Source organism: Channa argus, chromosome 20 (genome assembly GCF_033026475.1).
Source record: "Channa argus isolate prfri chromosome 20, Channa argus male v1.0, whole genome shotgun sequence".
NCBI classification, from domain to species: Eukaryota; Metazoa; Chordata; class Actinopteri; order Anabantiformes; family Channidae; genus Channa; species Channa argus.
The window spans coordinates 6583816-6611785 of record NC_090216.1 but is presented as its reverse complement, the minus strand read 5'-3'; the positions used below and the strand labels follow the sequence as shown (position 1 = coordinate 6611785).

The 27970-nt window shown below is 40.8% G+C and overlaps 1 pseudogene; it reads left to right on the top strand.

Annotated features, from left to right (window-relative positions):
• The first annotated feature begins 13 nt into the window (after positions 1 to 13).
• LOC137106080 (proteasome activator complex subunit 4B-like) lies at positions 14 to 27935 on the top strand (annotated as a pseudogene).
• The last annotated feature ends 35 nt before the right edge of the window (positions 27936 to 27970 follow it).

The following is a 27970-nucleotide window of genomic DNA, read 5'->3' as shown; positions in this document are numbered from 1 at the left end:
GGATCAGATCAGGATGTCTCCCAGACACCTCCCAGTGGACCCCAGGGCAGACCCAGAACATGCTGGAGGGGATAACATATCCCATCTGGCCTGGGAATCCCTCGGAATCCCCCAGGAGGAACAGGAAGACATGGCCAGGTATAAGGGTGTGGGTAGCATGCAGCCGGGTGGATGAGTTACACTATGGATTAGCAACCGTAGACATGTTTTAATGCAGGAAGAGCCCTTGACCTAGTTGGACTCTTTCAGCCTTTTTGGTCCTTGGCACCTTTTAATAAAATGAAATCCCAGAGCCGGCACCACTGTGCTACAAGGGGTGTAATGATATCAGGTCACATGTGTTTAAATGGGTTTTTCACTTACTTCTCTGCCATTTGTACTTCCGCCATTTAGAGCTTTAACAACCCACAGAACTGAGAAATAAAAGTTATGCAGAAAACACACATTCTGCACATACACCTAGATTTTCGTCTGCATCCAACTAACATAGTAGCATTAAAGCAATTCAGTGCATCATAAGAAAATATAAAGAGCTTTGTCTTGAACTTCAGGAATTACTTTTTGCCAATAAATGTTACTGCTGATATAACTATTCACTAATCAGTAGAGCGGATGCAAAGTGACTAACTTCTTAAAGAATACATAACTTAATATACCTTTTTGAATAGAAAACTAAAATACGATGTAAAATGGACTTAATTTTGCTCTCACAGTCTCACTTGTGTTCACTAAGCATTTGCCATTTTGTCCATGATTATCAATTATGGACATTGTACCTCTTTATCAAAAGGTATGTAGTCTCTTTTCCCTCTCCTGAAAGCAGCCTTGGCTCCGTTGTGATTCTCGTTTCATGTTGCATGAGCGACTTCCAAGAAAGCGTACAAAATATGTGAAGTTTTGCAAGATCTCAGTTACACTTGAAACATTTTAGATGAGTTCCAGACCACTAGATTGCTGCCCAATGTTTTGATTTTTTTATATTTATTTTATTTTTTGTTGTGATGGAGTGAAAATGAAAAGTCTAATCACTCTTGGAAACAGCAAAGTGGCTTGCACATGTAGGTGTTGCAAAACACGCCACTCACATAAATAGTCGCATTAAGCTATCAAATTTAAAGCACTCTCTGTAAAGACTCTTGTGATTTTTTTTTTATTACATATGACATTATTAGATTCTTGCTGGCACTCATCAGCATTTGAAATGCTAATTTTAGGTGGGTAAAGTTCAACAGTTTGACGTGACTGTCAACTGAAGGGTCAGGCCTCCTCCAGTGGGACACAAAATAAATCTGGGGCATCTTTAGATGATTAACGTTGTAGGAAAGAAAAACAAAGTTCCACGCAGAGTTGCACATTTTGTTCTTTACTTTAATCTTTGGATTTTAGTGAAACATTGGAATCTTTTTTACCTTTTTTCTGCCTTTTTTTAGCACATTAAATAAAACCATGTGAGAAGCATAAAAAGAAATCTCCATTTTTTGCAATACAAACTCACAAAAAAGTGGCAAATTTCCCCTGTTTTTCCAGAAAATCTCAATCTTAAATCCAATTTGTATAACTCCTGAATACTGTAAATGGAGATTACAATTCAAAGTACTAGAAATGGTCATGCTTAATTATTTAATTAAATGCACTTCATTAATACACATCAACATGCACTCAAACAGATGTAAAAGGAGTACAGTGATGTATGTTGGCCTCACAGCATATTTATTACTTTTTAAGCTCAGCTCCCTGCTTTTGTCTCTCAGATCAGATCTGTCACTTCCCAGCGACGGCAGGACATTCTCCAAGATGATCACATTCATCACTTCCCACTTTCCTCCAGTTGTTTCCGTGATTTTCGCATCCATCACAAAACATCATCTTAATGTAGATGTCATTTGTCTGAGTGTTTTCTATTAGATGAAAACTGAAAGATCTGGGGCAACAGTATATTAAGTGCCAGGTCTTAATATACGCTTTCCCCTATTGTCTCTTCTTTCCATCATTTTTCAAATCTCCCCAAAGAGACTCTGTTCCATAGCTTTTTGATAAATGAACATGGAGACAAGAGGAATCTGAGGCTGTGGAAATTGTGCATATTCTCCAGTGCAGAGATTCTCAACCTTTCTGTGGGGTTTAATCCCATATAAGTTGTGACTGTACGCGCAGCTAAGACATAGAGGACAGAAAAGGCAATTCTGAAAGTTCTCTAGAGGATTTAAAAACCTGCTCTGCTCAAAGTCCTCATCGGTGGTGCACCAGTTACTGTGCACTTTAAAAGCTTAACTGGCTGTTCGCAGAAAAAGGATCCAAGCATGGTTAACTTGCAGAAAGACAGATCTTAAATCGTTTTTCTTTTCCTTTATGGAGGCCCTTATGGACTTGTGTTGTAATACCTGCACATTACTAATGCCTACAGCTGTCAGTTGTCTTACCAACAACGAAAAGTCACGTCGTTGTGTTTGCAGACATTTCTGGAAGTTGGCAGTCAACATGCCGAGTGAAGTCTGCGAGGCAGCGATGCTGTGATTATAGACTCTTTTCGACAGCTGGTAGTTTTTCTCTTCAGCAATAAATTATTGCTGACATTTTGTGTTCAATTGTTTGAAAATCATACCACCTGGCTGGAGTTCTGCAAAGTCCTTATAAATAGGCTGCACACATGACAACAGGAAGAAGAATCTACTCTCACTGGATGACCTTTGGTTGCCATGGTGCCGATCTCTATGAGAGGGTCATCTAGTTCAAGCACATGGACTCATCTGATTCCCCAAGTGTGTACTTTAACCTTCCTAATGACCTGTTGAGAGAAGCTGAACATCTGTATTGGCTGTAACTGATTGTTTTTTGCTAAGCAAATATTACATTTTTTTGTACTGCTTACTGCTAAACCAGACCTTTTCCTAAATACACATTCGCATTGGAAGAAAAGTTGACATTTAACATTTATTCATGCTGCTGAGAATTTGATAAGAAAATAAGGGAAACGGGAAACGAAATCCACCTACAACCACCTCTAAAGCTCACTAGGACAAGGTTAGCAGCTCCACTGACAGCACGGAGCTTTTCTCCCCATTGTCCCCCCTCCAGCTCCTCTGTCCACCTCTCTCATTGGTTCTTTAGTATCAGTTCTTCCCACCAGATGGAGACACCCTGCTGACTTCATCAAACTTTGCATCACTCTCCTCGTGTTCCCCTCTGACTGAGGATGACACATCCCCACTCCTCCTTTCAAGCTGTCCTACCACCTTTTCTGTGAACCCCCATCCCCTCCACTCTCCTACAAGAAACGGCACCCACTCTGTCCCAGCCATTGCACAAATCATTAACAAATCTCTAACAACAGGCGACTTTCCTCGACCCCTCCCTTACAGAGCTGTCACTATTCTCCCATTCCTGGCAAAGGCCCTTAAATGAGCAGTCTTCAATCAAATGTCAGCTTTTCTTCTTCAACCTCTCTGATGCCAACCAGTCCAGCTTCAGGAATTCAACAGGACCAGCACACACAACAGGACCGGCAGAACGGTTGTAGAATCCCAGCAGACTGATTCTTCTGTCTTATTCTTAACTCAATCAAACCACCAGATCATCCTGCCTGCACTCTCTAACTTGATCATTTCTGTTAAAACTCCAGCCTGGCCAAGGTCTCACCTATCCGGACAAAAACCCAAGGTATGCTGGCAGCCGGTGTATCTCAGGGCTCAGTTCTCGGTCCTCTTCCTTTTTCCATCTTTATCACACCCCTGTGTTCTATAATCTGCTCATACAGCTTTCCCATCATTGCTATGCCAATGACACACAGCTCTTCCTGTCTCATCACACACTGCTGTCTGTCTCTTTGACTTCTCTGCTTGAATGGAAATTACCTATCTGTCTTTTCTTGTACCTCATAGCACTGTGCTTTAATGTTTTCTCCTTGGATTAAAGCATCTGCTAAACGACACGATGTGAATGTAAACTTAAATTAAATTCCTTTCTTAATGTCACTAAAGTGTGTGACTGTGATCAGAGCCTTCCTGCAAAAGAGAGTCTAGCTCACAGTTAAATACGTCTTACTGAATAAAAGGTAAATTTGCCAGTTATCAAGCAAAAATTCAAAATATTCTCTGGTTTCTAAAGTATTATTTCAAGTTTGTTTGTTTTATATTCATCTAAAATATGATCTTTTAGAAGGGGGATAGCGTTGGTCTACAAAACAACCAATTTTAAGATATCTCCTTGAGCTTTGAGAACATTTTATGGGCACTTTTTTTCTGACTTTTAATAAACTCAAAATGAATCTGAAAAAAAAAACAACAGTTTAATTGACGATAAAAATAACTGTTAGTTGCTAAAACACATGAGGACATGTGGATCTTGCAAGCAGAATTCCTACGTACACACACACACACACACACACACACACACACACACACACATGTACCCATGCACGCACACACAGACACAGACACCTCACCACAGTTTGAAAGCTTTGATCTGAAGCTGCTGACTGTGAGTCTTATCCTCTGTAATTATGTAATTTATGCACCTGATAATGTTCTGCTTTGATCCCTAGTTGAGCTGTGCACTGTAGATCACTGTATATTTCCATCTCCAGTCTGTCTTTTTTTGTCTGTACCTATTTGTACTAGTGTCCATCTTCCCTGTGTGTGGGTCTGTGTGTGTGTGTTTGTGTGTGTGTGTGTGTGTGTGTGTAGGCATTCCTGTGAATTTCCCAGGTATTTCCCCACATCCTCCACCAAAACACATGCTGGATTAGTGGCGCCCCCTGCTGTGTGTGTTTAACGTGGTCATGCAGGAGGCCGTCGGCAATACAGAGCTGTTCATTTCCCTCCATTGTGCCCCCGGAGGAACACAGCCAGAGTGGGCCACCTTCAATTTTTCTCTACGTAGAAATTGGAATGTGATAAATGAAGCCCCGAAGTAAAATAAAATATGTTACATTTTTGTTGTGTGTACTGTTAAATATTTTGTCTGACTATATAAAGTGATTTCTTAATTCATTACTGTAAGAAAGTGGAGTATAATTTTAGACTGGTATTACCTGTGAGCTTCATTTAATAATGTGCTTCTTGCGTTTTGCAGTGTCCCCTCTTGAGCTTTTGGTAATATGTTGCTTTCTTGTTGAACATTTGCCAGCATCTCTCTCTCTCTCTCTCTCTCTCTTCATGGATGTGATCCAGCCACCAATCCTCTGCACAATATTCAGTGCATTCTTCAGTGTGGTTGCTCGGCTTTTTCGGAAGCAATTTGTCTGGATTTACTCCTGGACTCATCAGTAGTTTGTGCACAGTTTCCACAATGCATCATCTTTAATACTTAATTTTTCAGTTTCACTTTTTTCTCTCTCTCCCTCCCTGAATCAGTGGTGGAATGTATGAGTTATTATTTAGGATAAATGAGGGGATTCAACGCCAGGTGCTGTGTGTGTGTGTTTTCAAAATGTGGTTTCATGACTTAATGAATCTTTGGGTGTCACTGCAAAATCGCACACTCTGGGAAGGGGTGACACACACATGCACACACGGTTATTTAAACATATCTAAACAAACTGTTGGTTGGTGTGGCAATAATGTCAGTGCCACGTCAGAATTATATTTAATTTAAATAAGTAGAAATCCCACCTTTTTGCAACTGTAACTATCATTACTTTTGGATTTATGGAACAATGGATCATGTGGCCTTCCATTTAGATTAATATGTCATGTCTCATCTCCTGACAAAGATGATGATGTTGATTAAAATGTTGAAATGCTGTCCTAACGAACTGTCAGTTTCCACTAAATGTGCAGATATGATTTTCCATTTGCGCCTCTGCAGTCTTCCAAACGCTTGGCCCAAAGCGGCCTGGCTGATGTGCGCACTTCCTCTCTTCTTGGACATCTTCTGCTTCTTTCACAGTGGCTATATTTAATTCTCGGAATGGCAGCCTTCTCTTCTGGGAACGTTCTTTGTACTTGCAGTGATTGTTTGTGTAATGTTGTGTTGCAGCACCTAGTGAACCTGTTTGCTCAACTTGCCAATGATGACATCATTGACCACTTATATACCCACAGCGAGTCATTAGCAGAAAATTTGTAGAAATACAAGTATGTTTGTAAAATATTTTTCAAAGAACTAGGTGTGAGGTGTACTCCAATGTGTGTGTGTGTGTGTGTGTGTGTGTAGTTCTTCACGAAGATCCAATGCGGTTGGGTCCAGTCAAATGGTAGCACCTTGGTATCTCACCAACTCCTACAACACCGACAGACTTGGTGTTGTGACTTCTAGTACACATACATATGTTCTGTAGCAGTTTAAATACTTATAGCTAAGCGATATCCCCACAAGGTGGACCAGGAAACTGCACAAAAAGAGCTGACTAGTCTCTTCGGTAGCATTGCCTCCTTCTATCATCCCTTCAATTCATGGTCGGTGGCAGATAGGTCTCATTCACACACAAACACACACACAAACACACACGCACACACACTTCGAGCAAGTTGTTTTCAGTCGCTTGTTGTCACATTCCTTTGATTTATTACCTGTCATTCAGGACTTGGCTGGCTCTACTTGCACTAACAACGCAATAATAAAATGCAAAACTGCCGGAGAAGAATGATGTAACAGATCTGTTTACCAGAGGCTGTGTGAATGTGTCCCCAGATGATAACGCCGACTGTGCATGTGTGTGCAGTCTCGTCTGATGCAGCTGCTCCAGCATCTGTTCGTGTGCACCGTGAATTTCACGCTGCTTCGAGCTGGATCACACTGACATGTGAGAGTCAAAGGCTGACTGCTGTAGATTTGCAGGGGTTCACCAGCAGCCTCATTGGAGCCGCCCTGCTGGTGATGTTCAGGGTCTGCACCTTGGTGGTAGTTTGCCATGACTACAACTACTATGCACATGTGCTCTCACTGCTTCCTCTGTGTTTCATTACCAGGTATCAGGATGACGTTTGACTCTCAGAACTTATTACGACAATATAAGTAATGTAACACATGAACATTCATACATCCACACATAATTAAAATAGCGATAACAGGATCAGACAATAGGTTCTGATTTTTTTATGACAAAGTTGAGTAAATAATTAAGTAAAATGACTGCATAAAAACGGTAGTGGAATAACATTTAAAAACAAAGGTAGAGCAACTCGACCTCATGCTAAGCAGGAACGTGGAAACTATTTCCACTCAGGCAGAAATAGAAACCTTAGGTGTCATTCTGGGAGTAGGTGTGAGCATTCTGTTGCACCATCAGAGCCAGTGAGTTAGTCTTGTGAACCCACGTTTAGTGACAAAAAAAAAATCCTTCAGACCTTCATCTTTTGAGCCAGATAATTATTATTATTAGATCATTATATTTGGTTTTCCACCTCCCAGTTTTCAGCTTTACCTCGACAATAAGGTTCTTTTAGCTCTCCCACTTAGTTGGTGATATGTAATGCTACACTGGGGTGAAAGTGAATGATTTTTAAAGTTATTAAAGTTACATGTTTCAACAGCATTTCAGTGCCTTTAATTTGATGTTAAGAGGTGATTCACAGCTAAATAATTTGAAAAAACATTAAGAAAAATTATAATGTATGTAACCTAGAAATCTAAAATACTTTCTCTTTTTAGCTTAATTTAAATCATGCAATCAATATTACATGTTAACGTGTAACATTTGGCCGTAGCTCAAGTTTGCCAGAGGACATTTAATTTTGAGAAAGTTAGGAATTGTTGTGTCAGTTCCTTAAATTAGCCTGAAATGGCTAAACTACACAAAAGCAGACACATTAGAGCCCAACGACAAAAAAGACCTATTGAAACCATTGAAAATGACGGTTTTGGTCCCACATTTATCTTAACTGAAAGTAATGCATTCCTTTAGGTTAAGATTGTATTTTTGGATAATGGCCTTGTATTTTTAATTTTTATATTTGTACCTGTTGGAATCATACCCACTGATGTAGAGGCTTTTATACTGAGCAAAAGTTTAATTTCTGGTAAAAACGTGATGATTCTCAACATGTTGTGGAGTTTCAAGATGTCTTCTTCCATTATTTCATGGACGTTTATTCATGTGCATGATTATGTCCTTGAAAAGTGTCTAAAGAATCTAGAATCTAAAAGTAAATGTATAATTTGTGTGTGTTGGGATTTGACACGGCCCTTGAGGGGTATGAATTTTGACAAACCTTGGCGTGCAGAGGCTTTTGAAGTACCTTAATTGCCTCCATGAGCTGTATCTCAAGCAACCACTGCAACTGTTGATCCTGTGGGTAAACGGGGCCAAAGCAGCCATCAGACTACAGTAATTACCTTTTAGTTGCTCTCACAGCAGCAACATGCACCTGCGCCTTTCACCTCACACAGCATCACGTCTCCCCCGTCTCTTTGCCCTCTTTGTTGGGTACAACAGGACCTACGCGTTGATGGAGACCCTGACGGAGCTGCACGATCGGCATGGCTCGCAGAGTGGTTTCCCCTGACAACCATTACCCAGAGGGCCATGCGCTTCCACTCCTCACAGGCTCTCTGCCAGGCGTGAGCCACGACCACTTCAGCAAGTGCATAGTGAGTAATAGATGTGTTGATTAGTAATGAAGAAGAATTGTTAGACAAGTAGACAATGCAGCTCTTGCTGATTAAATTCTATTTTGTTCTGGTCCATTTCCATTAATAATTCCTGAATGTGGAATGAATATCTCAGTTTGAAGAACTTGCAATTAATTAGGCCCAATCTTCAGTTTCTGCTTGGGTTGTAAAATGGATTGGTTTCAGTGTCCTCATTGTCTCCAGACACCATTAGTCCAACTCACCTAAGTAGATAAATGCAATTGAAAGTTAGAGCGCAGGCATCTGGAAAGTTCTTTAGCTCACGTCTGATGATGTACAGTAAATTGATCTGTTTCCTTCTGGGTGACTCTGTCCAGATAAGGTTCCAGTTCATTGCCACCCTCGCCACTCCGGTGCCTTCAGTGGATCGTTCATCTGCTCCTTCTCAGCACAGTGATCTCAGAAAGATGCACACAGAGAAATTTAATCACAAAACAGAATAAACATAACTTCATTGAAATAAGCAAACCTCTTGAAGTACTTGGCAATGATCATTTGCAAACATATTGTTTTCATTTTAAGGCGTTTTTGGCATTTTCCTGTTCACTTCTCCTTGGACAAAGGTTGGAAACAGAGAAACACAGTAAACCCGGCTCTGTCCATATGCAACAAAACGAGTCCCACCAGCTCATTAATCTGTTTGAACTTGTGTTTTTTGTCACGATGTTGCCAGGTTTCCAGTCTTTGCGCTAAGTTGACCATTTTCTTGATTTTGCTTCCTATTTACTGAACGAGCATGAGAGTGTTTTTGATCCTCCACTGCTGTCTCACAGCTAGAAAGTCCCAGGTTTAAATCCCGCTAGGCTGCAGCCTTTCTGTGTGGAGTTTGCGTGTTTGGTTTCCTCCGTTTCCTCCCACATACCAAAGTTAGTTAATGGTTGTTTGTCTACCTCTGTGTGTGTCTCTGAGACAGGCCCTGAGACAGACAGGAGACCTGTACAGGTTGTACCTCGCCTCTCACCCAGTGATAGCTGGGACAGGCCACAGCCCCTAAACCCTACAAGGATAAGTGGTTACAGATAATGGATGGATGTACGGATAACATAATATGAAGTAAGCATATTTGCAAACAAAAAACTCATTTGTGTCCACATTACTTTTAGGAATAAAACCAGCTCATGTAAAATAAAGCCTTGTCATACTGTATAATACAAATACACTACCTACAACTATTTCTGCTGCTCAGCTTGTGAAACACCTGTGTTTTGCCTTCAGCTGAGTTTGAAGACTTTGTTCTTCCGTTCCTGGACAGGTAGTGACAAATTAACAAGTCAAACCGTCACTTACAGTAGCTTAGTCTCATTGTCAACATCTGAGTAAACTGAGCGGCAAACGTGTCTCTTTCTGTTTGATGTGCACCAGTCTGCATCACTGGCTATGTTGTGAGCATGAAACAGCCGTTTTGGTTTTTCACCGTAACACAGTTGACATTTTCATTGCTGACAGGTGAGTAAGTGTGTGCTTATGTGTGTGTATCTGTGCCTGTGCAGGTGTTTTGCTCCAATAGACAATAGTACCCTGGAACAGATGAGAGACGAGATGGAGATGGATACCCAGACTCATGTGGAGAGCCTGGTGAAGCTGGGCCCTGTCTTCTTCTGTTAGCACCACCCTAACACACTCCTCCACAGAAATATACAAGACACTGCACACATACTCTCTAACACACTCACAGATGCATCTTTAAAGCTACAACACTAAAGGAATAGTTAAGGGTTTTTCAAGCTGCTCCTAATACAGTGTTGATGTGAGGCTATATGTGCATGACAATACAGTAGGTCTTAGTTGCATGAATTGTGTCTGTTCTGCACAGAAGCTTTGACACATTTCACCTCAAATCTGGCTCAGAAACTGAGACCAAGACTCACATGAATCAACAAAAGCACCACTAAGCTCAATCAATTTATAATTTCAGTCTTTTTGCTCCTTACAGTTTACAGTTGGTATATGGTGTAGTTAGATTCACAGTTAGGATGGGAAAGCCATTAGCTATGCAGTGTATTAGCTACATGTACAGAAACTCGATAAACACAATGCCATGCTGGTCTGATCTTCCTTTATGTTAGGTGGAGTAGCAGAGAGTGTATACTTTTGCCACCTCCAGCATCTTTGACAACATGTACAGAGCTGCAGCAAAGATATGTCATTTTAAATCTGTCTGACTGTAGATTTGAGTTAAATCTGACTCAATGTATCCCAAGATTTAAAGAAAAAACTGTACCAAAGAGGACCGACAGAGAGGACTGAAAGACAACATATTTCTGATGTTGAATTTGATGTCATCGCAGGAAAATAAAATGTTACAATGTCGTGGCAAAAAAACAAAAAACAAAAAGAAATGAATAAAAATCATTATTTTATTGTTTCATTTTCACTCAACATCTCAACTTACAAGTCATACTCCTGTTGAATCCTCAATCCCTTGTTTATTTTTATTTTCTTTTATATTGTTTGAATAAATTAGTGTTTTTATGTCTTCAGGAAACTTTTTGTGTATGGGCCAACTAAATGTGTGTGTGTGTGTGTGTGTTTGGAATGTCATCCTGCCAAGTCTCTCCATCTGTTCATCTTTCACTGCTGTGGTGTCATTTTCCGCATTAGTGACAGTCAGTACCACATTGTGTGGTTGTGTGTGTGTGTCCATTAGATACAACTGTTCAAAGCACCTAGAATTTAAGGAGCTGATGAGTTCATTCACAAGTCTCTTCACTGATCACAGTTCATTGGAGTGCAAATACCCCTCGGACTTTCATCATTCATTAATTATTTCGTTTTAGTGATCTAGGAACTTTTTAGTGTGAAATAATTCAACCAACAGAAATTCAACCCAAAAAATAAAATAATAAATAAGTCAAGGGTTCTCAGTGGGAATTATTTGTTAGCAGGTGGTTACTAAAGTGATGGCTAGTGTTGAATTAAGGACATCAGCGATTGTGTGGGCAGTTAGCCAGCAGGAAATATAATTTAATTTATTGCCAAATAGTCTGTGACAGCACTTTTTCAAAAACAAAGTGTTGAAAATTGATGCATGTTGTGATGTTTTTATGATGATTTAAATGGCAATGTTGTGCAGAATTCACAGGGTATTAGTCAAATTAATTGTTGCAATCATACACTGTGACTTCCTGAAGGAACTATTTTTATAAAAACATGGTAAATATGCAGAGTTATCACCATTAAATTACCCTGTTAGGCTTTACAGTTAACTTTTACACGCTAACACGTTGTCATTTGACCATTTTTACTATTATATCACAGAGTACACAGTACATACTATAGTATAGTACATAGTATATAATAATATATATATATATATATATATATATATATATATATATATATATATATATATATATATATATATATATATATATATATATAAATCAAGGGTTCTCAGTGGGAATAATATGTTTGCAGGTGGTTACCACAGTAACGGGGTAACTTTAGTATGTAGTATATACCATAGTATACAGTGCTAAAAAAGTGAAAAAAGTGAAAGGAATTGTCATGAGAAGGTCATTGATGTCTGTCCCAGAGCTGTTGAGACAAATCCACAAAAACCACAGATGTCTGGGGGTCACTTTGGGGATTAGTTAGTGGGGTTCACCCTATTGGGACCACGAACATCTCTAGAAAATGTCTTACAGTTCACCCGCTCGTTGTTCATTAATGCTGCTAGTGTGGCCAAAAATTCAGCTGAAGGAACTGAGCCTGTCAGGGGAGAAATACAGTACATAACCCTGCTTCTTCATACGTGTGTGTGTGTGTGTGTAGATGAGGAGGTGCAGAGTGAGGACGAGCTGGATAAGAAGCTTTTGTGGAATCTCCAGCTGCTCTCTGAGATGAGACAGGGAACTATCGCGTCCCAAGGGCTTCAACACTCTAAGAAATATTAATACCGTAATCTAGTCTGTGTCTTAAATCTTTATTTAATCTCTAAGTGATTGAAAAGTCTTGAAAAGTCTGATAATGAGGTTGGTACATTTACTGGATTCCATTACAGAGCAAATTATTTTAAGAATATTTTAGTTAAGTTGTCATTTCTTCAATAACACTGGAGTGATTTTACCCTTTTACTCTTGATCCACGGAGTCGTCGAAACGTGTTTCTGCAAATCCCCACAATCAAATTCAGTAATTTGACACAGGTTAGTAGTAAAAGTAGAACTGCAATTTAGAAAAAACTATGGCGAAAAGCTATTTTTTTGCAGTGTGCACCATGTACAGTCGTAAATATCAAAGCAGTTTGTCGTTAACCAGAACATATTGATACCCTTTCTGTTTTGTTTTATTACTCCGGGGAGCTTAATGGGAGTTGGAGCGAGACAGATGCTGTGATTTACCGGAGAACTCCAATATTTAAGACACAGCTCTCCACTGAATTGCCTGTGTATGTGTGTGTTTGTGCGTGGACTCTTGTGTGCATGTTGATTTTAAGTAACTCATGTGGATTGTGAACAGCTGTTAAAATACCAGAGGGAACTGTAGTGGATCCTGTGTGTGTATGTGTGTGTGTGTGTGTGTGTGTGTGTGTGTGTGTGTGTGTCTGTACGGTAAACCGGTGGACACACTCTGCTGCAGTTTACTGGAACACACAGTTCATTCGCTGTGCCTCATCTATCCCATTGAGTACAGCAGCACCTCTGCAGGCTTTGATACTGACCTCCCTGTACAGGTAAACACACACACACACACAAACGGCTGCTTCACAGCACAAATGAAGATTAAATTAGGTGATGAAACATAATTCCCCGGTTATTTAACCTCACTGAAGTTAAATGCAGTTTCTCTACTCCACCTGCTTGGCTTCAGCTGCAGTTTTGGGTGCAAATTGGCTGTTACCACATCGATTTAGAGTATAAAGTATAAAATACCACAGGTAGAACCTTCAAAACTGCTTTTTCTTGCAGTTCAATTAGATGGGATGTTATAATGCAGTTTCCATTTCAAGGAATGCAAAAGCATTTATCAAAGTAAAAATAAATACACTGCTGGACCATAAACTCCTCTCTCTCTCTCTCTCTCCCTCTTTCTGTCTTTTTCCCTCCTCGTGTCCCATTTTTGATTTCAAAAAGCTTCTTGTATCATCATCCCTCTCCAGGAAGGAAAATAGCAGGAAAAGGGGAAAAAAAATGTAATAGCAATTTTTTTTTTTTTTACAAATACATTTTCGACACAGGTGGCTGTGAGTGTAAAAATAAACCTTTGCCTCCAATTTTTGCTTTTTGTTTGTATCTCTTTAAATATAGAATACCTTTAAAAGTCTGTATAAAAGAAAACCACAAAACAAGATATTAAAGAAAAAGTCCTTAGATGAGCCGCCACACCGTCAGCCTGATAATCAGACTGGCTTTGCATTATTTATTCAGCTTGTCACTGTGTCCACATGTTGGGCAGATTTGTCACTGCTTGTGAAATTTGTCCCTGCTGTGCCATGACCTGTAGAGGTTGCTAGGAGCATTTACATTAGCAGCTGTTGCCACTGTTGTTGTGTGTTTGTTTGCTGCTGAATTTTCTTGAAAGTACATTGGTAGCCAGCTACTGTGTGTGAGGAGAGGACAGTCACACATGAGTGGAAAAAGAATTTAGAATTCTCTACTTTAGCCTTTATTAGATGCTGGTCATACCACACCACACAAGGCTGCAGATGGGTTGCATTGTTTTAGATTACAAGTGGAACCTTTAAGGTTTATTGGTGGAAATGTGCTAAATTCTTCATTTTTCATGCTGCATGATGTATCGTTACGGCTGCTAAACACAAGTTCAAAGTTGTTTTCTCTGATATCTGTTTTACTTTGTTGCAGCAAGAGACAAACTAAGCTGTTTGCCCTTCTGTCATTCCCCAAGAGAGAGAAGCTTCTGTGGAATTGTGGTTTTTTTTCTTCTTCCCAAAACCTTGGTAATATTTTGTCAGGTTTTTTGTGCGTGAGTGCAGGGGAAGTGTGTGTCTGCTCTGATGTCGAGGTGGTGGTAATTACAGCTAAATTCCTCCGCTGCTTTTCCACAGTTTCAAATAACAACCTCTTTTCATCAGCAGTTCACGGTCATAGATTCTGTATTTTGTTGGATTTTCTTTGAATTTCTTTCATTTTTGTGGTATTCAGCTAGTTGGATTCATCTGTGTGTCATCTGATAGTGGATCAGTTTGGTTGTATAAGTTATTTTCCTCTCTCTATTATTTTGCGTCCTTATGCTTTACATGTGTTTCAGATACTAAAATACTGGGAGATGACACAGGTCTGCGGTTTCGAGGCAGATTGGTTGTGCCGGTTTACTCAGTTGTTCCAGTGGAAAAATTGGCAGCAGGTTTCTCCTTCTTTTTCTCTCCAGAGCTGGGGCAGAGCTGGAGATGTGGCAGCCTTGGGTGTATGTTGGCATGTGCCTAGTACGGAGGAGGAGAACTTTGCTTTCCAGCTGTTGTCCCACCTCCTGCTCCCAGGGCTGCGGTGAATCAAGGGCCACGTCTCTGGAGATCAGCCAGTGAGCAGGTGTGTTGTAAAGAAAACCACAGACTTCTAGTGCTGATAAGTGAGATTTATCTGCATCCACCAACAGAAACATGAAGCTTGCCGTTAGTTTTTTTAAATATCTGCCTCAGCACTTGATGAAGACTAATCAAAATTACAGACTTGCCTAGTGAATCCATAACACACACAAACACACTCGCTGCTATGAAAATGTAATGCGTGGCCTAATTCACAGGGAGGAGCTGTTGCAGAGTCTTGTGAGTGTGCAGCCCTGCCTTCTCGGAGCTGGAAGCCTGCTGCCCCCTCTGGATGGACCACACATACTGAATATAAAACACACATTTTCAAGCTGATTTGTCAGGTTTTAGACTCTTTCAACATCCCCTCTGTGGTGAATCTTGGAGAGTTCAAAATGCAAATAGGTGTGGTCTTTGTTAAGAACACCAAAGCAGACAGTCACAAAACACACATATTGTGCACTGTAAATACACAAGTTACTCTCCCTGTAGTTTCAGTGGGCAACAAGGATGCTAATCCTGCATTCTCTGACCATACAAGTCGCCTGTGTGCCTCCTCCCCTCCAGATGATTCACAGGAGAACTACAGAGACTCCAGTTGGCAAACCATGAGACTGCTGCTACGTGAGTGAAGATTGTAACTCCACTAGACTCCAGCTGTTTATTTCTCACTCTATTCAGAGTGTGAGCAAAATGCACACCTAATCTATGTCCATTGTTCCCCATTCAGATCGCATCTTGGAGCACGCAAAGGATGACACAAAGTCACTTTTTGTCATCATTAAGGTGTGATCTTTCTATTATGGTTGGTAGGCCAGCAAAGGTCTCACAGCACAGTTCTCTCTGTGTCTGACTAAAGATCATCAGTGACCTCATGTTTTTCCGAGGCATTCATCAGGAGTTGGACTCATGCTGGAAAAGCGTCACTCCTGTCGGAAAGTCCGTGGAAAACAGGGTGAGTTGGAAAAGTGCACAAGGCTGCTGATTGTTGTCAGTTTGAATGTGTCAGTTGTCAGGACACTTAAGTACCTTTCCTAACATTTGCTTCTGTAGCTTCATGGGAAAAAGCAACATTAGAGCACTGCTCACTGACCGGGTTCTACTCCAGCACGGGTTACAGATGTAGCTGCAGTCACGTGCACGTTAAATAGATTTTTTCATTCTCAGGCAGAATTTGCTTTTTTTCCAAAACCTGAAATCTGTTTTTTCCATTTGAATAGATGTAGATGCTGGTAGATAAGGGCAGTGAATATAAAGCAGTTCATCATGAACTGCTCTGTGATCTCCAGCACAAGTAAAACTTACACGTTCATTAATTCATTCTTTTATTTAAACAAGAAGAATCTGAACAAACCATTTGCTGGCTGCAATTTTGTTGATGGCAACATCATTTAAAGTGTATGAACAGTATGTACATACATCTGTGTATCTGCATACAGTGAATACAGCTGTCTGAGCGTGCGACTGTGTTTGTTTCCTTGCAGGTACATTAGCATCCGTATAGCATCTCACAAAGAGACATCACTGCTGGAGTCCTGCCAGTGCTCTCACCAAAACACACCAATAAAACACAACGCAAGGTATCATACACACCTGACACAACCCTCCTCAATTTCTAGCCGGCTTTGGACGGGCACTGCGTCCAGGGGACGCAGGGGTTGGGGATGGGCTGCTTGGGGTTTAGTATCTTACCCAGGGACACTTTACCCAGGTACTATACTTAAGAACTGTTTTAAGGTATTTTTCCTTTACTTGAATATTTCAATTTTCATACTTTTATCATTTATTTGATAAAAATGGTTACTTTTCAGATTTAGATTGATAAAACTAAATACATAATAATCCTAAAACTTTATTGATCTGTGCTGTAAAACTTCACAAGCCCCACAGCTGTACAGGGATACAAATTAGAATAACTAGATCAGAAAATGTGATCAAAACGGCATTTGATGTTGTTTTTATAAGCTCCATCATTACCAGCTGTTAACATTAAAGTGCATCAATAATTAAAGAACCTATCCAAGCTGTCACAGGGTGAGAGGACGGGGACAACATGGACAAGGTCTCCAGTCTATCTCAGGGCCAACCTAGAGAGAGCTACACAGACAGACAACCATTCACACTCACATTCACAACCACAGAATGAATTAATGAAGTTAAAAATTTGATTCAATAAAATGTCCCCACACACACACTGTCTCTCTGTCTGTCTCACAGACACACACTCCCACACAGTTACTAACAGACACACAGACACACAGACACACACACACACACACACACAGGTCACTGTCCGTGGTACTGAAACTTGAAATTTGTCCAAAACTTTGTTTTTCATATGCATTTAAATCTGTCCTCAGTGCACGTGTTACCTGTGACCTTCAGTATTGATTTTAAAGGACCTTGCTTGTTTTCAAAGCAGTGAAAATACTTCGCCCTTTCAGTTTTTTACATTCTCGATCGTGGGCAGAGCTCTGACGGTCAGGTGGCGTTGACTTTCGCTGTAGGACTAGACCTGAGTCAAAAGGTTATAAGGCCTTTGTTGTCAGGATTGCAAAATTTGGATAAGTCTTTGATTGTGGATCAGGTGAGCAACATCCTCTTTTTAATTACTTCTGCTTATTGACTTTTATCTAGTTTGCTTATGATTACATTTGTTGTTGTACATTTGTCTGTTTTAAGTGTAGTCCTAGAAATAATTTAGTATTTTGTATTTATCTTGTACTGGAAAGCACCTCTTAAACATGTTTCTGAAAAGTTTTACATAAATCAAAGGGTATTATTGTCATTATAAAAGCTAACTTCAAACCATATTGAAGCAAAAGTACTAAGGTTTAAAGCTTCTGAGCAAAATGTTCACGGGCTGATGGAAAAAAGGCGGCACGTCTTCTGTATTACAAAGGCTGGAACAGGCTCTGCTTGTTGACTTTTATTTAATCTTTTGAAATCCTTGAGGGCGATACTAGCCAGGAGAAAAGTCCATTGATTTCACACATTATGTGAGCACTCACATGTTTTCTTTGAAACACCCATGTGTAGTGGACTGTTGCCAATGATTTAATAAAAGGAAAGACGTAGGAAGAAAAACCTGTGAGTGCTCATCTAATGTATGAATGTGTGGTTTTTGGCTTTACATTACTATTTCTTCTTAATGTGGATTGTATAGTTCTTTATTAAAACAAAATAAATGCACAAACAAAACAAATATGACTTTTATAATTTGTGGTTAGTGTAAGAACGTTTTACTTTTACAAAATGTATGTTTTCCAGTGTGTAATAAATCCAAAAGGCTGAGCTCATATAACAGGGAATCACTGTTCACAGGACATAGAGATTACTACATTATTGTACTAGTGTGTTAAATTGTTATTGTTTCACTGTAAACCAGGTAAGTTGACTACTATGATGACTGATAACAGTCTAAAGAGAACCACCTTTTGAACACGATGTGGTCACAACAGCTCCTTACATTATGAATCAGTGTAAAGGGGAGCAAGGATCACACAAATCTGATAAGTCGTTTCAGCTCGAGTGCTTGTGAGAGACTGCGACTCCGCCCATGTACGCAGTGTCCTGGCGCCGACCATGACCGCGGAGAAGCCCTTCATCGGTTGACTGCTTGTGGAAATCATTGAGATAATCCATCACCAGCAAGACACCGCTGGGATGTGCTTCAGTGTGAGCGATGTGTCTATTGACAGTCAATGCACTTCCCTCATCTGATGTTTTTTAATTACACATTGCTCCCATTTGTCCATTTCCATTTAGAGATATCTGAAAGATGTTTGCAGATAGCCAATCAAATCACCTCATCTGAAAATCCCAGATCTTCTCTGGAGGCACTGTCCATAGAGCAGCCAAATAAGGGGCTTCAACGTCAATGAATTGGAAGTGTGGTTAAGGCAAAGTAGGAATGTAAACTGGAGTTGGGATTAGTTTGTCTGTTGTCTGTGTTTCAGATCCTGGATGTCCTTCACTTTGCACAAAGCATCATGCATGACTCTATCAGCATATGCAAGGTCTGCAGCCCTGTGCATTTTTATGACTTTGTGTATGAGAGCTGACCAGTTGTTAAATGATAATACACACACGTGCATTATATAAATAAATAATAATATAATATGAACACATCCTGTAATCCACACAAATTTAAAATGCCTATCCATATCCACTTAAATGTTCTGCACATTTCTTTAGATTGTTGACCCCTTTATAGCCAAAGGAACAAAGTATAATCATAACATGCGCAGCACAACGATCTCTGTGAGAGATCTTGTCCTATGAGCAGGTGCAAGAAGCACGAGTATCACTTGTGGATGTGTAGTAAAAATAATCACAGAAGCACTAAACTTAAATGTTAGCAGCGATGCCATATGATAAAGTAAATGGAGACTTACAAGTGCATATTCCATCTCAGTGTCGCAAGTGGGGCACAGTTACAGACAGCGCCTTTAATATCCACTGCACTTTTTTGCTTAGCAGCTGCTTTTTGCTACAGCAGCTACTGTGTTTACCGCACATGTATGTAGGGCTCCAGCTAAAGTAGATCTAATTGTAGTACAGGGTCACTTTGTGGCATCAACTCCGGGATCAAGATGTCCACACCAACAGCTTACTGAAGGAAGCTTTACTATTTATCCTGTGCCTCTCTTAGGTGGCAATCTCATCAGTGGCTATTATATTCAAACAGCTAATACGACCTAGAAAGAAAGTGGCAAACAGGCAATAACAATTATGTTCATTAAACTCTGTAGCAAACTATTGGTGCACCAGTGATTACAATGTAAACATTAGCAGGGTTCATTTGAATGAAATAATACATCATGATGTACAGACTAATGGTGTGGAAATCACAAATTGTGTGTTTTTAACTGGTATAGAGGATCCTAAGGGGGGAAATCGCTGGCTGTAACAACCTACCTGTTTGGAACAGAGGGACTCTCAGCACTGTGTGGAGAAAACACACTGGTGCTACTGCTCACGGCCAAGGCAAAGACAATGAGTGAGCATTAAGGTGATAGATTCAGAACCTGGTAAGGCTGATTAACTGCTTGGTTAGATGGAGCTAAATAGCAGATTGACTTAACTGTCGGCTTGATTGGATGCTTGTCTTTGTGGTTTTGTGGCTAGCTTTATGTCTGACATGCAACTGGATGACTCGCAGGGTGCTGAACTGACTTCCTGTCATGGCCTGGCCTAGATAAAGGCTGACTGAATGGCTTACTGCCTGGCCTAGATAGAAGACTTGATGTATAGATGGAAGGCTGGCTGGTTGTCTTGGTATGCGGATGGGTTGCTGACTAACTGACTTTTTAATCATTCATTTATCCTCGCTGCCTATTTGAAGACAGTATGTGCCTATCTGTTTTTTTTCTGTAAGCTGTTATCTATAAATCACAGCAGCCTCTTTTTGTCTGTAGCTCCTTTCAGAGAAATGATGATCTATGCAAGTTCTGAGAAGCCAAAAGATGACCTGCCGTATGAAGAGATGAGCGAGGTGTGTGTGTGTGTGTGTGTATTCACACAAAGCCTCTCAGTGACGCCACACAGGGTGAAAACACCATTTTAGAACATTTCTGGGACCTGGAGTTTATTGACCAGTTGTAGAGCTTCTTTGTCTGGAGGATCAGAAAGCAAAAGACACCTTCAACTCATGACTTTTCTGTCTCTTCAAGGTGCAATTTAAACTCTGAGCTTCAATTGATCTGGCAAACCTTTAACAAAAAAGTGGCACAGCATACCACTGCTGGCCAAGGCTAAACCAAACTACGCAGTGCTGGAATTTGTATCATCAACTGCTGCAATTCATTGTTCTCCATCACACAGCTGAAAGTTGCCTTGTGTCCAATGAATAACTATCCTTTTTCTTTCTTTGGTTGAGAAAAAGCATTTGTTTCTTTACTTGGAACCAACCTATGTGCTCACGATTGATTGACGGGGGCTGTTTTGTAACTATGGCAATGTTCCTGCTGTTACTATGGCCTCACACAGAGCAGCTTGCCAGCGACCCCCATGAGAGCTCCCAGCACTGTGTGTGTGTATGTGAGTGTGTGTTTTTGTGTGTGTGTGTGTGTGTGTGTGTGTGTGAGATGACTGCAGGACTAATCAGAGGGAGCAAACTCTGGACTTTCTGCAAGGTACTGAAGACACACAGCCACAATCATACACACTGCATTACTTTTTGATAAGAAAAGTCAATATTAATAAAAACTTTCATTATTGTGTGTGTGTGTGTGTGTGTGTGTGTGTGTGTGTGTGTGTGTGTGTGTGTGTGTGTGTGTGTGTGTGTGTGTGTGTGTGTGTGTGTGTGTGTGTGTGTGTGTGTGCTCAGGTGGACGGGCTATGGCAGCTTTTGTGCCCTTTGATAAGAACAGCATTCACCAACATCACAGTGGAAACCAACACAGACTGGGGACCTGCATCTCTGCTGCCTGTGTTAGCAGCACACGTGCATACGTTGCAACAGATGCAATGTTTTAAAAACTGATAAAACATTTGGGTGAAAAGGAGATTTGGTAAAACCACGTGCAGCACAATCACTCTGTTGATGGCATTGTCAGCACTGAAATAGCTCAACTACTACTACAAGAAAATACTTCAGTGATTGATTTTAAAAGGACAGATATTCATTGTTTTAATGATATTTAGATATTCATTGTCTAAATGACTTTTGTGATAATATTCAGTTTTATTTTTTTGTCCTTTACTCTTATCCTGTGAGTTCATGGTCGCCAAAGCGAATCACTGTTTGCATGTTGATTCGGCATAGTTTTTTACGCCGGATGCCCTTCCTGATGCAACCCTCCCCAATTTCTACCAGGCTTGGACCAGCACTGCACGGCTGGGGATGGGAATGGGCTGTTAGGGTATAATCATATCATATCATATTTGGTGTGCATACAATACCTCAGTGGATAAATACGTACATGTTGCCGAGCAGAAATAAAATTACAAAAAGCCAAAAATAAGCCTGTTTTGTATTGGCTGCTGTCCAATAGGAAGGCTAGGACCCCAGGGAACTCTCTTGGCTGTTTGAACTGCTGATGGAGAGCCCTCTTCCAGGGATGCCAGGTGTGTGTGTGTGTGTGTGTGTGTGCATGAATAATTATATGCCCAAACTCGGCATTTATGTCATCTACAGTTTTTCAGAGGTCTCTGTTTTCAGGCTGCAGTACTAACCCAAGCTTGTGTATGTGGAGCTGATGTGCAGTAATAACACAACAACCATCCCCATTTCACCCCCCCCCCCCCCCACACACACACACACATCCCTCCACTCCCCTCTCTCTTTGTCTCTGTCAGTTTGCTGTATGTGCTTCAGGGAGGTCTGGCCCAGCAGCCATGGCGGGTTGCTCAACTGCTGCACAGGCTGCCGTCTAACCTGGAGCTCAGACTCAGCCAGGTGTATAAGGATGTCAGGGAAAGCATTGCCAGGTACCAAATTAACTTGGCGTGACCTCTGGCTTACATAATCATGTTCAAATATGTTGATCTAATTAGCTGTAATCAAGCCTCTTTGTTATTCCCTATTTCTGTAAGTGTGAATTTTTTTTTCTTTGTTTCTTTTTCATAGTGTTCCCTCACATTTCTCCTCCTCTCGCTTCTCTTCCTCTGCTTCCTTACCCTCTTCCCATCTCTTCCTCCAGTGTCCTGACCTATATCGTCATGATGGACATGGCCCTGCCCCACACCAAGCCCCACCTCCTCCCCCCACCGTGGGAGAGTTTGTCACTCGGGTCCTTCACATCCCCTCACATCGGAGCCGGAGATCCTCCACCACGTCAACGAGGAGGACGCCCGGGAGAGGGAGGAACGCATGGGGGCTGTCAAACTCCTCAAGATGGGTCACAATGTGGATGTGAGCATGTAAACTGAGCTGCGGAAGGACATAGCGTAGCCCAGGGATAGATGGTGACTCTGGGAAAAAATATGTTTTCTGGAAGCTTGAAACAGGTGTTGATGAGACGTACAGACAAATAAAGTCCAGGTAAACTAAACTAAAAGCTGTAAATCTACCTCACAACTTAGACGAAGGATCATGTCTAAGACAACTTATGGAGAGGAGTCAAGCTCAATATTTAGTAAAGAGTCACTAATATTTTTAACATTTGTTAATTGTTATATTTATATCACTTAGCTCAAGTGAAATCAAGCCATACACACAAATTCTTTTTTATTTGACCAGGTTTTGAGATAGTCCGCATCCCTGAACAGTGTAGGCGAGTCGGAGTTGGATTTCCGTCGCTGGCATTCAGAGTGTAGACATTTTCGTTATCCAAAAGTCAGCAGCTGAGTCTTTTTTCAAAAGTGGCAGAAGAAATGTCACTTAAGGTTACTTCAAAGCCTGGACAAATTAAACCACCGCTATCTGCTGGAGGTTTGAGAGTGAGCCTATTTCTTTCGCTGCAAAAACACATTTGATGTTTTTTCACATGTACCCATGTGATGTGATACCTGTTTCCCCAAATTCTTTAGAATTTAGATCTCATCTCTTGTCATATTGGTGCATTGTTGCTCTAATCTCTAATCTAATCTTCACTATTGAGATAAATATCTGGTTGTAAAATTATCCAAATCATTAGATCCTAAATCATAATCGATTGTGTTTCATAAGCAGAGCAATGCAGTAAGGTCACAGCACCAAGTCTGTTGTTTTATTATTTATTTGGCAGCAACCCAATATCTCCTGTGTGTGTGTGTATATGTGTTTGTGTTTGTGTATGTGTGTGTCTTTGCAGTTTTGAAATGGTTGATGGGGATGCAGGGCGAACTTTCACTACTTCTATTTAGCAGCAACTACAGCTCCTGCCTCTGCTCTTCAAGGCAACAACACACACACACACACACACACACACACACACACACACACACACACACACACAGGTCCCAGAACAGCATTATTACCCACTCAATCTTACTAGCCCATTAAACTCAATTTCTCTCTTCATTTACTCAAAATGGTGCGTAGCTCCGTGTCTTCCTACCTCTCTCCATCTCTCTCCCCGTTTCTCTCTCCCTGCAGATTGCCCCAGTGGAGATTGATGAGAGCTATGATGAGATGAAGCAGGATGCGCGCACGTGTCTCTATCTCATGTCCCAGGGCCTGCTGTATCCTGTGCACATGCCTCTCGTTCTGGCATCGCTGGAAGAGGTAATATGCGCACACACAAATACACACCTGCCTGCTGTTAGTGTCCCAAAACTAATGCTGCCATAAAAACAACCTTTGCTATTTTAATTTGCTTACTTTGGGATGCTCACGGCCTTCCTGCTGTGAGGGTTCCCAAATGCTTGTTCTCAAATGTGTTTATGCAGTTTGGGTAGTTGGAAAGAGAGAGCATTGTTGGTCTCACGCTGACATGAAACCTACATTTTTTTTTTCATCATGTGGGAGCAAGATAACATGTTGTGTATGTGAGTTAGTGGACACAACAGCTTGCCATTTTGAGAAAGACCCTTGCTTACTTTCTCGCTGAGAGGAAGATGAGAATACTATATAAAAAATGCTACCCTCCTGCAGTAAATATGAGGCTACAGCCAAGAGACAGAAAGCTTAGTTTGGCACGAGGGGAAGGAAAACAGGCTGTTACCTGCAATACCACTAACATCACTTGTGTTTGTGGGAGGAATGTGAGCTTGCAAGCAGGACCTACATTTTTTTTACTGTACAGCAGGTGAATATTAAACTTGAACATCATCTATGGGGACCGTCGGGTGTAACTGACATCACACCTCTGTCTTTCTGTATCTCGCTCCCTTTTCTCTCCCTCTTCTCTTTAGATGGTCGTGGCATGCTTCACAGTACTGACCTACCTCCAGATCATGGTTTTTCTACAACTTGTTTACCCGGCTCTGCGTGCCTGCTGAGATGCTCCACATCCACAAGCTGGTGATGCAGCTGCTGCTTGATGAAAGGCTCGAGGTGATGTATGCACAAAAAGGAGCAAGTGCTGTTTTAAAACAGCCATCGCCCTTCTGTAAGGTGCTGTATAACTGTCACGGGATTACGAATGTCCCCTTATCTTAATCCCTGATTCATATTCACAGTTATTAATAATAACCCTCTACCTCTCTGCTCAGCACTGCCTTTTGTTTCATCTGTAGTTACAGGAATGCTGATGGAACAGGCTATAATGCAAGTGAGCACAAACTTGCAAAAAGTTTAATGTCCAAAATATAAACATTTGAGCATATTTGTTTCTTGATTGTTACTCTTGTAATTTGAACCGTTTGTTAATTATTAATGTCTCATTACCACTAAAGATCTCTTCTGTTATTGAGTTACATCATCTTTTGTACATTCGAAACATGTCTCCATGCTCTTAAAACGTTCTCTAAGGTTCTCTTTCCATTGATCTGGATGCACAGGGGAAAATCAATAAACAATATGCCTCAACCCAGTTGTCTAAATTACAATTGCATTTTTTCTTAATATTTTGTAAACTGCGGATGTGCACAGCTGGTAAATGTGTTTTCTTCCTATTAATGTCTGTTTCAGTGCTTCAACCGTCACTCAGTACTTATTCATAATTCATGCAAAGTGATGAAGGAAGCCAGTGATGTTCAAGTGAATTTCTACCTCAGCTCAACTCGGCATCTATCCCTTCTCCTCTTCTCTACTTATCTTTGTCCCATGTACCTTGGTTTCCCCCAGGCTCCTTGCGCTCCCTTATTTGAATAACTTGTGTATGCATTTCTCGCCCTAAAACTGCCTCTTGCTCTCTACTGCATCTTTTGTTTGTTGGTTCTAATCTTCCCAGGTCTCTCTTTTTTTTTTTAATTCCGACGCTCTCTCTCTCTGTCTCTCTGCTTCTTCTCCCGGTAGGTGAGGGACATGGCAGACACCACCCTCAGTGGTTTACTGCAGTGCCAGTTCTTCCCTCTGGAAGTCCGCAGACACAGCTCCAGACGCTGAGTCAGACTCACCTCCCCAAGGCCAAAGTAGAGCTGGCCTCCACACATACACACATTTACACACACATTTATGTTCATGTCACAATCACACAGTGAGGCAATCACAGCAGTGCTTGTCCTATTACCCTCTTTTTCTCAAGGGAATTGTGAATCTTGAAATTCTAAGGCCAATTTTACACAGTGTGTGTGTGTACGTGTGCATTGCTGAGGGAGCGCGGTGCCATGCTGGAGTGCTCGGCCTCAGTGCTTGCATCCCGTCAAGCCCCTATGATGTTCCAGTCTGGAAGCCTCAAATACTGATGGACCTGAGCGACCATCTCAACGACCCACAGCCTGTAGAGATGTGTATACACACACACATACACACACACACTAAGTCATATATAAATATCTGGTTCAACACAGTGTGAGCTGAAAGAATACAATTTCATTGTCCAATTGAGGAGAAAATTGTGTCTTTGGCCTTACTTCAGGCATGAAGAAGACATACAAAGTAATCCGTAGTGCAGAGTTTAAATAATACATTACAGTGATGGGGGGCAACGATGATACAGTTTAGAGCTTTTTTTTGTTGCAAAGTGAAAGAGATTAGAAAGAAAATACAATGGAATACAGTTAAAACACATATTTGCAGGTAGATGAATAATTGAATCTCTTAAGCTAACGGAAAGAATAGTTGTACAAATGTTAGAGTAAAATGAAAGATGTTGTTTCGAATAATGGGGGTTGTTACCTTTAGTGGTGTAAATTGTTTTTTTGTTGGCAGACCTCTCTATCTTGTAAAATTTCATCATTTTGTCAGAAGACCATGAATATACTTGAGCCATGCAAATAAACATTTGCTTCCGTTAACATCAGTACAATTCCCCGTTTTTGCATCATTTATAAAACACGCTCTTGTCAATTAAATGATTCCTTTGTTACGTATTAAAATGGCTATACAGTAAGTGGCATTTTAACATGAAAATAATATTGTCACATGTAAACAAAAGTATTATTTTCTCTCCAGATCAGCAAGTAGTGGTGGCTTTGTTTTAAGCCATCAAAACATGAAATGTTTTCTTGTTCTATTTCGACAGACAGTGGCTATTATAAAAAGCCGTTCTATGCTCCGACATTTCTTTATCCTCAAAACAAATGGAGCAGGAGAGAGGATTATCAGCAGCAGAATGTCCCAATTTAGAGAAACAATTTTAAACAATATTAAAGAGTTTTCTGTGGTGAAAATATCTTTAGTTGCACAGTTGCACTAGTAAATTACTGTGAGTACAAAACAGATTTTGTGAGATGATCTGGGCGCCATCTTGTGAGGCATGGGCTCAGTCTAATATGTTTTATTTCTCAATAGTAGAAGTTGTAACACTGTTCTTTTTTTTTCTTTTCCCAAGATGAACGTGAACAAGACCCTGTCTGAGAACAGGCATCAGCATCAGCAGTGCTTCACCGATGACCAGCTGCTTGTGCTTACAGACCTGCTTGTGTCACCCTGTTATTACGCCTAACCAGCCAGCTGCCCTGCCATGTCCTCTACAAAGTGATTGACCACCGCCACAGAAAAATAATTACACCTTTTAACACTGTTGGGAACTCCAATCCTCTGTGCAGCCTGTTAAAATAACATCCTGCCTCTGCAAGCTCTAGTGCCAAACAAACCCAGCAGGAAAGCCGTCCTTGGCTAAACTGTTTTAAATATTCGGATATTTTGTCTAACCAAGCTACTAAAGAGCCCCAAAGCCGTCACTTCACAGAGGGCATTTGTACAGCTATACGTTTGATATAATTTTTGCTCTTCACTGGGAATTAACGGTTCCCTGTTGATCAAGTTCACTGCAGCAATTGTAAAGTGAGATGTTATTTTAGACCAGGAGTGACTGTTTGCTGTTACCCACGTTGACTGATCAGAGGAAATCCCTGCAGTTTGTCTGCACACATCCCAGCACACATCTGTCCAAAGCAGATCCTGTTGTGCAGAGATACTTCTCAAAGAAATACATCCGGCTAT